This window comes from Taeniopygia guttata, chromosome 20, assembly GCF_048771995.1.
Source record: "Taeniopygia guttata chromosome 20, bTaeGut7.mat, whole genome shotgun sequence".
NCBI lineage: Eukaryota > Metazoa > Chordata > Aves > Passeriformes > Estrildidae > Taeniopygia > Taeniopygia guttata.
In genome coordinates this window covers 11,556,308-11,570,071 of record NC_133045.1, presented here as the reverse complement: position 1 = coordinate 11,570,071, position 13,764 = coordinate 11,556,308, and positions in this window count along the sequence as shown.

The following is a 13,764-nucleotide window of genomic DNA, read 5'->3' as shown; positions in this document are numbered from 1 at the left end:
CAAAATGAGTTTTCATTCTGGTACTGCCAGAGCAATTCCTGGGGCACTGCTGTAGCTCTGAGACCTTCAGCAGGACCTGTGTTTTGATCTTTGGGTTGCTTGGTTTCTGGCTATTGGATGCAAAGATGTGGAATTCAAAACTTGCTAGAATCAGACTTAACCTCCTCCTCTTGGAAAACTTTACCAAGTGTACAGCATCTGCTTCCTTGATTTCAAGCAGCAAAGCTGCTCAAGTCATTTAAGGGAATTAGTTCAAGGTGAACTATGAAACATTTGAGAGCTTGTTTATGATACAGAACACATCCCAGCAAGTTTGGTCTAGATATGTCAAGTAACCAGAAGAAAATACCCTTAAAGGAAAGGCATTTTATTCTGTTTGGTAGTTTGGATTTTCCTCCCTCCCTTTTCCCTTCTTTCATAAAACCAGAGGTCACTATTTGTGTGTAACCCCAACTCCTCCTCATCACCCCCAGAAACACACCTGTGAAAGTTTTAAATAAGTAACCTTTTCCCCATTGCAGTTATTCTGGTGGAAGTTTAAAGCTGAACTTTGTACTAAAATGGTAGTTTTGTTGAATAAATAAGCTTCTATCCATTTTCATCTCTAGTTCTAGAGGAAGCTTGTTTGCACTGTTTGGTTTACTTTGAATGTTAAATATCAAATCAGCTTGACATACAAGGTAAAACTTGGGCAACACCTCCATGTTTCACAAAATGAGTTTTAAATTGTTTTCTTTAAGCTGAGATTAAATATGCATTGGTTTAGGTTCATTGTTCTTTATCCGAGCTATTTTTATTTCTGCCTCAGTTCTGAGAAAATGGATTAGAAAATTTACAAAACAATAGACAAAGTTTCAAAAAGACTCATGATTTGCATCCTGGGTCTTGTTCCACAAATCACAAGTTGGTTTTTGCATATATGCAAAATATAAATATGTCAGCTGATGGTGTTTGAATAAAAATACTGATATAATATCCCTTAATCCTTTAATTGTTACTTTTCATAAAACTATTCCTTGCTTTGGATGTTTTTCTGTGGCTTTAGGTGTCATTTTTAACATAACACCATGAACTCCAGCACAACGTACAGGACAAAATGTCTCCCAACAGTATTGCCTAGAAAAATGTTTATTGAGGTTAGAATGTTTCACAAGCATGGGAAGCATATGTTTTTCTACTAATATAAGGCATATTTAACAGTTCCTCTGATAGTCAGAATTTTTTAAATAAAACACAGGAGTTTGATGATAATAGGAGCAAACCCTGAGGGGTTTCCCCAGTTACAACAACTGTTCAGATCCTCCCAAGTCATCCTCTCAGCCTGATAAAACTCCCCCCAAAACATTCAGGAGACTGAAATTCACTGCCTTATTTCTACTGAAGTGCCTGTGGGTTTTTTTTTGTGGGGGGTTTTTCTAGTGGTTTTTTTTTTTTTGCAAAATGAAAATTAAATCAGGTAATTTGGAGTCTAATCCTTTAGCACTCATGGAGCAAATCTTCTGTGTCTTAGTGGAACAAATTATCCAGCCTGTTTTGGGTATTGCTTCCTGCTCATTGAGGTTAGATGAAAAATAAATGTTGCTGATGGACGAGGAAGCATCCGTGCAGGCACAGGGGTGAGGCCAGCTCTGCTCCAGCTACCCAGACGTGGCTGTTTCCCTGGCATCCTGTCTCAGCAGCAAGGTTGGAGTTTTCTGCTGAAGAGGGGCCCTTCTTGTCTCTCTGGTGTTTCATTTGATGCATATTTTAGGAGCTCATGTCACTTACAATACTGAAGATGGATTTCTTATGCTCTTCATCTCTCCCCAAAGTGGTGAGTAGCACCAGCCCTGCTTTACAAGTTTCCCTGCCCTCCATGAACTTCAGTAGATGTTCCTATCCCAGATTGTTCTGTTCCATATTGTAATGCTAATATTTATTGGATTATTTATTGTAACATCCAAGCACTAAATTTTCTATCAGATATTACTATACTTTACAAAATAATTTATGGACTCGGCATGTTTTTCTTCTCTTTTGAATTCTTCTGTTTCGCCTGTGCTAGCTAGGTGTATATCACTTTGGTTTATCACTGTAACTGAGCAATGTAATAAAGCATTCCCTTGTTTCACTGCTCTGTTTTCTCCTTTGAATTATACATCTTTCTATTTGCTTATTCTCTTCCTAATGTCTTCGCTCTGGGTTACACCAGGAACTGATACACCATTCTTTATCTGCCCATTCCTCACAGTTCCTCCCTGAATATCTTTTGTTATCCTGACCTTGTAGACTTTTTCTTGATTCTCTCACTGAACTGAGATATGAAATGGGTCAGGTGTTGGCCCTTGGGTCAGTGCAGGCAGGATCTTGGCTCTTGGAGCCCTGGGCCAGCAGAACTTGTCAGCAGAACTGACTAAGATGTTGCCATGCTGACTGTGGTGTGTCTGAATGATGTGCTAAGGTTTCTAAAGAATAAATAAATCAGCCAGCATGAAAAAGCAGAGCACAGCTCCAGCTAATTTCGTAAAATCCAGTCTTAAATCTGAGTGTGTGTAGTAAAGCTGATTTCACATCAGCAAAACCCAGAGCCAAGTGTCGCTGTTGGGAGCCTTTACCAGAACATCTCATGGTCATTAAGTTCACCAGAGCAGTAAAAGAGGAGGGGAATAGCTCGTGTAATCCATTAAATATTTACTGTGATCCCCTGCTCAGTAGGGAATAGGCCTGAAGAGGAATCTAAAAAAAATTTGGTCCAATTTTACCTCCCAGTTTTTTTCTGGCACATGGAGAAGTTTGCCCATCCCACTAGAAGACAAACATAGGTGTGGATCTCATTTTTTGTCTCACCACCCCTCCTTGGACAGCAGCAGAAGGAATATTAGTCCAGAAGCCAGTGGCACTGTTCATGGCAGCAGAGAATTTCTGTCAGCTTCTGCAATGATAATTAGTGCTACTATGGTGCTTAAGCAATGAAATGATATGAAAATACTTACATGTGCAATTTTTGAATTGTACCAAATAAAAATTTACTTATTTTCTTAAATTTGTCAATTTGGGGTTAGAAATAATTTCATCCAAGAGAAGATGGCACACTGGGTCCTCTTACACAATTGACCTGGAAATACACCTGGAAAATAGCAAACACTACAAAAAGGATCTGAGTTTGCCAACTGTAGTTTAAATTCTACTTCTGGTTTGTTCCCCTAAAAGTGAGAGAGTGCGGTGTGGTTAAAAGGGTAACACCTCAACAGCTCTGAGAAGAGACCCAGGAGCTTTAGGAGCTGTAAATAGGTTTTATACAAGTTTATATTGTTTCCTTTGGTAAATAAAGGAAAGCATTCTGCTGACTCTGGAGATTACCACTGTTTATCCTCAAGCTACTTACATGACAAAATTAATATTGTTCATCAGCTTTCTCTTTTTGAATCCCTCTCAGTTGTAATTCCTTCAATATACAAGAAAGAAATTAATAGGGACTTCAGATAGTTTGATTTCTTTTGACATCTCCTCTTATCTTCTGAGTAACCTGACACCTGTCTCATGGAGCTCATGTTTTCTTTCTCTTCTTCCTGGTGACAGAAATGAAGCGTGTTAGAAGAGCACTCCTGATGTCTCTGCATTCATTTAATATTGCTGCTCTGGTCTTCAATGGTTTCTTGTTATAAAATCTTAAAAATTTGGCCAAATACTCCTATGTAGAATTGCTTTTAAATGTCAAGAAAGCACAAAACTGATTCCAAGCCCCCAATTTTTCTGGTGATGTTGGCTCCATCCAATTGCAGTTTGAATAACTTTTCAAAGTCAACATGCTGTTGAGTTGTTTTCTTCCAAAGTTCTGAGGAGGAAAACAAAATAAAACTCCTTCCCTGTGGAAGCACCATCCTTGCATAAAAGCTGTAGGATTTTTGGGAACACTTCTGGCAGTGTGGAGCCACTTCATGTTTTCACAGTGTTTAGTTTAACCCTGAATGCATAAAATGTAATTTATGCACCATGTAACTGTGCCTTGAGAAGTTTTCCTAATTCCTCCCTAGGGATTTCTTAAGAGTCAGTAAAAGCTGTCACCTTAAATATCCTGAGACGGGAAGGAGGTGTCTTACCATGTATTAATGTAATTTTTCCTTTTTTACTTCTTTAAAAGCGCATTTTGCTTTCAAGTGTTGGTTGACTGTGTAAAATGACTTGACAACAAAGGCCTGCAGTTCACTGCTTATCCCATGGATAAGAAAATAGCTGCACAATTTTGTGTGTCTACTAATGCCAGAGGTAAGGGATTCTCTGGGTCAGACTTTTCAAGACATTTTATATATTTGGCATTTGATATATTCATGGATAAAGTGGAGGTAAGAATCTTGCATTGGCTTCAAAACGAACAGAAATATAGGATGTGTTACAGCTATTCTGTAATGCTCTGTGCTCTCAGGGGGCTGCTAGGAGTGAACAAGGCTCTTTTGTGAGGTTGGAGATCCGCCAGCCTCAAAGTGTGCAGTGAAAGCTTTTGTAGTGCATCAATCCCATTGGAATGCAGCAAGACCCAGCTCCTAAAGAACTTAAACAAACCACGGAATTGTCACTGCTTGGGTGCTTTTGAAAATAGTACCTCAGGAAATGTAAAAGCAAACTGTGGAGAGAGAGCTTGGTGGTTCAGAAGTGGAGCAGCAGGTGATGGATGCATGACAGGCAACTTCTTTCCCTGAGGTAAAACAGAATCAACTTACAGGAAATGCTAAATATGAATACAGGATTTTAATGAGAAAATCTGTTATTCCCAGAAGAAAACTGAAAGACTCAACACCTCTGTCCGTCCTGCATAGATTTTATCTTTTTATATTTTATAGATTTATAACTCTTGACAATTTTTGTATTTTTTCATGCACAACACTTGTAGCCCACTTGTAGTTTGAACACTGAGCTGCTGCTCAAGGAAGATGAAGGTGATTTCTTTTGGCTTCTTACTAATATGTTGCTGAGATGGGCTTTAGTAGCTGTCAGGCATTTCAAAACATGCTACAAGGCTTTGATTTTAATTTAATAATAATAAGGTCATGTCAGTCTACAAACCTGAGCATTTTGGATGATGCAGCTGAAGCATCATCACCTGGGTAGTTAAATTCACCTGGGTAGTACTTTTGCATGAAATTAGGAACATATTTCTGTTGGAATAACTGCTATGGATGAGTTATTTGGCTTGACTTTGATTCCAAAAGAGCAGGAAAATTGAAGATGATTTTGCTGGATTTTTTCCTCTGCTTTCTTCTGGAAAATCTGATTAAACCTCTTTCTAACCATTCCTCCCTAGAGGTCTCATTTACTACTAAGAAATTTTAACATTGCTTTTGAACTGTAAAAAAAAAAAAAAAAATGCAACACAAGCAACATTTTAATGATTACCTGGTTATATTTAACATCCATAAAAATTCTCTTGTTTAGGGAGCTCAAAATAATTGGAAATATATTGGTTTTAAATTATGTATGGACTGTTGAAGCGGAGCACAATCAGAAGAAAGACATTTCTTATAAAACAGCTTTGGCTGAAATAAGCCTCCTGTCTACCTCAATTATCACGGGTGATTTTTGAATGTTGCAGTGAACTTGGACTGTTGGGCATAAGAGGTCCTTCATCAAATGCAGTAGGTCCTTCTGTAGTTAAAGGTAGGATTCTGTATCTCCAAAATCCAGTCACTCAAGGGACTGACACAATTTGTGTGAACAGTTAAAGGTGAGAGGACAATTTTTTGGCTGCTAATGAGTGCAGAGCAATAGCACAGAGAGAACCACCTCCAGTGCTGGTGGTGTGGGGTGAGCAGCTGGAATTCTTCCCATCCCTACTGCTCCCATGTGTGCACAATTCACTTTAAACTCCCTCACCTGCAAGGTGTAATGCAGTCCAGACCAATGCAATGGAACTTTCCTAAAGTCATTTATCCCCAGCACTGGGTTTTGGTCACTGTTTCTTGCCTTTCCTGCACCCAGTAAAATGCTGATGTGTTAACAGGCGGCATTAAAAACAGCCTGTGGGCAACTGTAAGGCCTCGTGCCCATGTTGGTCTGATAAGCTGTTAGCAGCATACATTCTTGAGTTAATATATTCTGTTTTAATACCTAAAGGGCTTGAGATGCCACACGACTTGAATTTGTGGTGCGTTTTGTTGTGACTTGGAGGACACATGCCAATGTTCTGACCCAGGGAATAGTGGAAGGACAGAGTTCATGGTGGTGCCTTTCTGGCCTTGCTTGTGACTTCCATATTTTGTGCCAGGGTGGTTGTGGTGCCTCTGTCACAGCAGATGGGGTGACAGAAGTGTCTGTGCAGGGAAACCAAAGCTTTTGTGCTGGGTCTGAACTCTGTTCTGCTCTGGGGGGAAGGGGGAGTGTGACAGTGGCAGCACACTGACCAGGGACGTGGTGGTGGCTGGGACACTGAATTCCAGCATGGACACAGACACAGCTGAGGGTTTAGCTCAGGTCTCCCACGTCTGATGTGTGTAACACTGGGGAGTCTTTCAGACTCAATGAAAGCTTGAGTAAATAAAGGGAAGAGTGGCAAGTGTTTTGGGTTTTTGTCTCTCCTTTAAAGTTGGAGAGGCACAGAGTGGGTAAGATTGGAGGAAACCACAGTAATCCTCTGGTCCCACCTCCCTGCTTGAGCAGGGCCATCCCAGAGCCCAGGATTGTGTCCAGACAGCTCAGGAGCTGCACAGTGAGGGACACTCCACACCTCTGCTGGCCTGTCTGTTCTGGATTTATTTCTTAGTTTGTAGAGGCACATACAGTTTTAAATACCTCGAGTTGATCCAGCATTATTTTAAGGAGACTGTTCAGATGGATTTTTTTTTCTCCTTGTATTTCTCTACAGACACATTCAAGTATATATTTTAAACTTTAGAGACAAGTTCCTTTCTTGTTAAGACAAATCCCTTTTATGTATTGAAACAGTCTGTAATTGCAAGAAAGCACTTGTATTTGACATTTTTGTAAGAGGAAGCATGATACTAGAACTAAAATAACACATTGTGATGGTAACACATTGCACAATAAATAACACGTTGTGTGGTGTAACAGCAATATGAGCATTCCCCCCCCCTCACCCACACCCTGCTCTGCAAGTCCAGTCCCAAAAGCTTGTTTCTTTCGAGGCATAGTGAGTCTTGGAAAGCCAATGTACTCAAAGATGTCTTGGTAAATCAGAATTATCTGTTATTATGTTTTGTGTGTGTTAATTGTATTTCTGTAAACCAAGTACTTTATAAAGGGTACTTGAAACAATTCAATGAAAAATGCCTTTCATCAGAGAGACCTGGATCCCTTTTATCATTCACTTCTGTGGTGAAATTTTCCATGACTTGAATTGATCTGAATCAGAATAAGATAGCATTGAGGAAGTGCTTTTTATGTTCAATGGACTACATAAAGGTCTGGCTCTATTTTTTTTTTTTTTTTTTCATATTCACATCATTACAAAGTCTCGGCATACAAGAAAAACTTCTGGAGTTATGTTCTGAAAAAAAATTCACAGCCATCACTGCATTTCTGTAAATATTTTTAGTGTTGACAAATTATTTAAAACATCCAAAAACAGCCACTGAAAATCTTTTTTCTTTAGATGTTTCTCTTTGGCCTTCAGCTGGAATGGTTGAGTGGAAAAATAATCCTGTTTTTTCATGCATTCAGGATTTCATTGTGTAGTCCTTGGGAATGCTGCAATTGAGAGAGTTTTCCTTCTGTTTTGTCAGCTAAGTTGGGCACTGCCATCGCTATGATTTAAAAGAAGAAGTGTGTGTTTCTGATGTTAAGGAGCCTTCAAGAACTCTTCAGGCAGGGTCTAATGCACACAGATGAAATCAAGACAAAGTGACAAAGACAGCTTGTTCCTCAGGAAAGTTAAATATTTTTTCTGGCTAATTTATGTGACACCTAAAGGAAAAATGCAGAATGAAACATTCTGTAACACTGGGTTTGCCTACAACCACTGCTAATAGAAAGGGACAGTAACTTGTACACTGTCTGATGCAATTTATGATTTTATTCTGCACTATTCAGATACAAATATGGTTTCTCATTTGTATTTTGTTTTCCTTGTGCAGTGAAAGCACTGACAACTGAGTGGCATCTTTGAATCTTTTTTTTTTTTTTTATGGCAAGTATCAATAGCAAAGCATGTGTTGAAAGACATGATGTCAATTCATACTTTAGAGACAAATTCTGAAATGTTTTATCAATTCTCCCAGTAAATGATGTCTGCACAGATCTCTGCTGAGCAGAACTGCTGTTACTTGTTTTTAGAGGAGACAATATCTTTGTTTCTGCCACAACCAAAATGCAAAGGGCTGAGTCAAGCCAAGAGGAGTGGGAAAAGATGTTAAAATAACCCTTGGAACTCTAAAAGGATGCAGTCACTAAAAATGCATGGAATCACCCTGTCTCTCCACCCTATCCTTGTTGGACTAGAGTTAACTATATTGTCTTTTGCAGGCTATGAGACTAATTGCAATATTCTGTGCTCTGGATATTGAGCACAATCAGACACTTGAGTATTGACCAGTCAATACATTTCCCCATCTGCAGGAACTGTATTCTCTGGGGGGCCACCTTTTAGAAATAATTTAGGTGCAGCTTGTAGAGCCACTGCAAAGCCACCCTGGAGATTTGGCTACTGCCTGGCACAGTGGGAATGCAGCTGACTGACAGGAGACCTCCCCGTGGCTTGAACCTCCCAGAGCAGCTGTAAATTCAGCAGCAAGAGGAAGTTTAAGCAATTTTTGCAGACCTCATGCTGCTAGGGGAAAAAACTGCTTTATCCTGATGCTTCTATTCCTGCCCTTCTGGAGAGGCTCCAGCATGAATGTGGAAAAAAGCCACGCACCTTCCCTGCCATCACACCTATGCTGGGGGACTTAATGCTCCTATTTTGTGTCTAAAATGCTTCCTGAATTCATTGAAATCTAAAAATCAGAACTTGTTAACTAATTGTCCTAAAATGTCTGAGGGTTTTTGCATTGGGAGAAAATACCTTTCAGCAACTGGATAATAGCTGCATTTTGTACCTATTTTCCCTTTTACATTTAAATAGACCAAATTATGTTACTGTGCTGTATACTGTGCAATAAGCACAGAATGCTTATTGCCAACAGGAAGCTTGTGGAAGGAGCTGTTACCCTTTTTAATATAACTTGGAAGTGGGATATCAGAATGATTTTTTCATTTGTATGTCTTTAGGGAGAACAACAAAAATTTTCTTACTTGATTACTCCAAGCATTTTTAATTGTTTTTTGGCATCCTTTCAGTGCACTTTTGCTAAACTTGAGAGTAAGAACTGGAACTTGCTAGTGAAAAAACCATGACAGAATTGTCCCTAAATGATTGCCTCAAGTGCAACCACTCAACCTGTATTCATTCATCTAAATGCAGATTTTAAGGATGTCACCCCATTCTGAAAAATGTTGTGGTTTCTGACACAATGCAGGAGCTGTTGACAACCAGTTCTAGGAGGTCTGTGAAAACACAGTGTTGGTTCTGCACTTTGTGGGATTAATTCCTGCTGAAACAGCACTCTTGAGTGTTTGTGCTCACGCAGATTTTACTGATTTCTCTCACAAAACCAACTGCTCCTGCAGCTTGGGCAGGTGCACAAAACTGCAGTGGAGACAATGGAAACAAACCAGTTTGATTTTGCCTCCCAAATGACCAGCAGGTCAGTAGGTGACTTAAACCATTTTAGTTGCTAAAAAACATATTCAAAGTGGGAGTAGACCCTGAGCATCTGAATTACCAAAGCTGATGGAGAAGAGCATATTTGGCTGTGTGCTTCTACATTTTAGTTCCCCCTTGGCCCCACTCATATGGAGCACAAGGAGGGTGTCCCAGACTTTCCTACAGCTTTGCAATTCATAGCAGTGCAGGAATGTGCCTCACTTTCATCTGCTGAGACACTTAAAGCCTCAGCACCAATAAATTGGTGCTCCTGGGCTGCTTGTTGTGAGTACCACAACCACAGGAATGTGATTTATACCTTTTAATTTTTAAATTTTTTTTCATGTTCTCTTAAATTAAATCTAAGCAGATGACAAGGGGCAAATATCTTCTCTAAAGAATTTAAATTAGGGTCATTTCCATTATGGGACCTGAAATGAAAATTTAATTCATATCCTGAGACACAATCATGTTCAGATTCCTCTCTGGACTCTGAGCTATGATTGAGTGGGAAAAATATTTAAGTGGCTTAAAAATAATTTAATTTTTAAGGGGTTTATTTGGGTGACTTTTTTTTTTTTTTATGTTTTTTTTTTTGTTTACCCTCCTTTCATTTGCAACTTCAGTCTTAACCTCTCTCTACACTCAGAAGTCTCGGGTGTGCAGAAGAAGGTTGGTTGTTCTTTGTTTCCAAATCTGTTCAAGGGAAGTAACAAAAGGAATTAAATTGTGCAGGTGTGTTAGAAAAACATGCAAATGAAGTGTTTCCATCTCAACTCACAAGGTGGAAGTTGGAGGAGCTGAGCAGAAGGGAAATATCTGGCTCAGACGATCACCTGCCATTGAGTAAATTGTTAAATAATGGCTGCTAGAGAATATTTGTAATAGAAATCTGCACAGGGAAACTGGTGAAAGCAATATTTGCTGTACTTGCTACCTCATCAGGAGGAAAGAAAAACTTTACAATTATTAGGGGAAGTTGTACAGTAATTTACCTGAACACATAAATACTGTTTTTATCAAAACCACCTTTTCCAGACAACAGATTCTGCCATGGATTGTTCAGTTTTATCAGGGATATTTTCCCTCTCTGTACAATCAGGAACATTTAAATTATTTTTATTGTTGAAGAAAACAATACTTTTGCCTCAAAAAAGAGCACTGGGCTGGCTCTGAGCAGGGCAGGGCAGTGCTGGGCTCCATCAAAATGAAGTTTTGTGCAGCAGAGGGGGGAAAGGCACATGGTGTTCACAGGAGCAGTAGTTTTTAATGCTTCAGTTCATGGAGTCACAAAATTGCATAGGAAATTAAACTCTAATTAATTAATGATGTGATATTTGTGGCAGAGGGAAGCTTGAAGTATGAAGTAACACTTAATATTTCCTTTATTTCCTTTCCCTTTTTATCCCAACTGTTATTCTCAGGCTTTTAAGTTTTAATTCTACTTGGGGATTTTTTGTTGTTGTTGTAATGATGGCATTTTCGGGGTGTTTTGTTGATTTGGGTTCTTTAAGCCATATTTGTATCTTTTACACAAGGTTTATAAAGGGAAGAAACTAGAAAATTATTTCAAAAGGGAAGTTTTTAAACAGTTTTTGTACCTTCAAAGGCAATCATATTTGGCTCCTATCAAGTTTTGGAGGCAGATTCACTCATCCCTAAAGAGACATAAAGAGGAGGATGGTAGAGTTATAGCAAAAATTCAGTTGCAAATGGTCTTACTAATGCTGCTCTGAAGTGTAACTATTCAATTAAAAGGAAAAATAATGATGCTTTTATTAAACAAAAGAACACCAGCAGAGAATATTACTAAAGCCCAAGGACAAGTGTAACTCTTCCACCAACAACAATGCAGATTTTTTGCATATATTATGGATTATATTCTCTTTTCAATGCACATGCATTAGCATTAATGGGCAAAAATAAGATAGATCCATTTGCACTTCTGCCCAGTATTAGCAGCAAAATTCATTACATTCACACACTCTCTGACTCTTTTGATTCCTTTTGAAATAAATCCAAATATTCATCATTCAAGGACTTTAGGGAATAAATTATTTTCCATTTCTAGTGTGTCCACAAAAAGATGAAAATTATTTCATTTGGTATTATAATTTACTCCACGAACTTTGCAGTTTATTTTCCTCTAATTTTGTGGGTTGTGGAAAGGGTTTGTTGTAAGGTCAGTGCTGCAGATGCTGCTTGGTGAGGATTGATTTTGTAACATTGTTTTTTATTTTTTTTCTCTCCATTTAATTATCCAGTGCAAGGAGAAGAGGAATTATTTTATCACATGATGCAGTTCTCAGTGATCTGATAACCTTTTGAGAGGGAATTCCTTCTCTCCTTTGCAGCAAGAACAGGACTTGTGTCCAAAATCTCTTGATGCTGTTGCTTGTGAATCTCTGCACTTATCTGTGACTTTCAGGGCCAATGGTGAAAAAAATTTGCTGCCTCTTCCCTGAGAAAAGCATGTTTAGGATTTTAGTTCCAAGTGAAACACCAGAGAAGGATTTCATTGCCCCAAACCAGGCAGGTGCAATCACAGGGATTTCCATGTGTGGAGCTGTGGGTTTTCTCAGGATGCTTTTATCAGCAGCCTAAAATCCTCTCCTTTAGAATTTGCCATAGAAATGTGGGAATCAGTGGGAATTGGCACATTACAGATGCACTTTAAATCTTTCCAGGTTTGAAGTCAGTGGGTGTCTTTCTACAGTTTGGGATCCATCTGTTACTATATCAAATAAAGTCTGGGGGAGAGAACTGCTTGGCATGGGTTTGGTTTGCAAGGAAAGGCTTTGAGGTTGGAGCATTGGAGTTGCAGAGATGAAAGTATCTGCAAGAAAAAGGAAATCTAATGGAAGTTTAGCTTTTCGGATACTTAATGTTAAAAATGCTCAAAAGTATTTGGAGATAATATTGCAGATCTTCTTAAAATGAGAGACTTGCCTGTATTGGAAGGGCAAATAAAAAGGGACAGTGGAAACGTAAATGGTAGTGTTTTGGGGTTTTAGTTTTTTGGATTTTTTTTTTCACATAATATAGAGGTTACTTCCTCTTTTTAAAATATCCACTGGCAGAACCAGGGAGAATTCCCTAACTGGAGATGGTGTATATACATGTATAATTATAAAATTATTTACAAAAGCAGCAAGTTAAAAAAATGTGAATATTCTGTAAAATTTAATTGCCTTATCAAAGTTTCAATTTCTTTCTTAGCAAAAATGTGTAATTTTAAAGTGATATAGACCTCAGGCAATGAATACTTACTGTCAACAAATTATGCAGGATTCATATATCATATTTTTTGAAGGTTTTGCCACTCAATACAAATCTTTTTGTTCCTATAGCAACATTGATGTGATCTGCAATGTACACAGTATTAGATATAAAGGGTTGAGTTCAGGCCTGGTGTTTTTTCCTGGAACAACAGCACCTTCTTATGCAATGAGATTATTCCAAAGCCAAGGGACCAGCCAGTGAAATAAAGTCAACCCACTCAATTTTTGGCACATTTTTCACAGCAACACTCGGATTGGAGTAGGAAGGAAGGGCCATGCACCTGGGCTGGCCCTTCTTTGTGCCTCAAATGCAGAGCCAAGGTTGTTCTGGTCAGATGGAAGTGATGAGAGTGTCCTGAAATTGAGAAGTGGCCCTGTGTTCTCAGAGCTCTCCACACCTGTTGCACATCACTATATGTTGGCTGTGCTCTTTCCTGGCTCACCAAAAAAGTAAAACTGCTGAATGCCTTGTCTTGCACTCAGGGGCAAGTCCAGGGCTAGATTATAGACTTGTGTGCTCTGCCCCTTTCCATACATCACAAGTTTTAATTAGTGGATGTATTGCTGCCATTACCACATCTAAATACCAGAGGCAATGTTTTCTCTTGCAGAGCATGAATAAGAGCAAGGTTTAGCACTAAGTTTGTGCCTCCCTCTAATACAGATACTAAATGATTCATGTTCCAAATTTGCTGTTAAGAGGGAGAACATAACGTCCTTGAGTTCTTGTTAACTGGTTTTACTTTCTTAAAAATGTATTTTGTTAAGCAAGCAAAACATAAAAACTTCACATACTCCATGATTGATGACCTT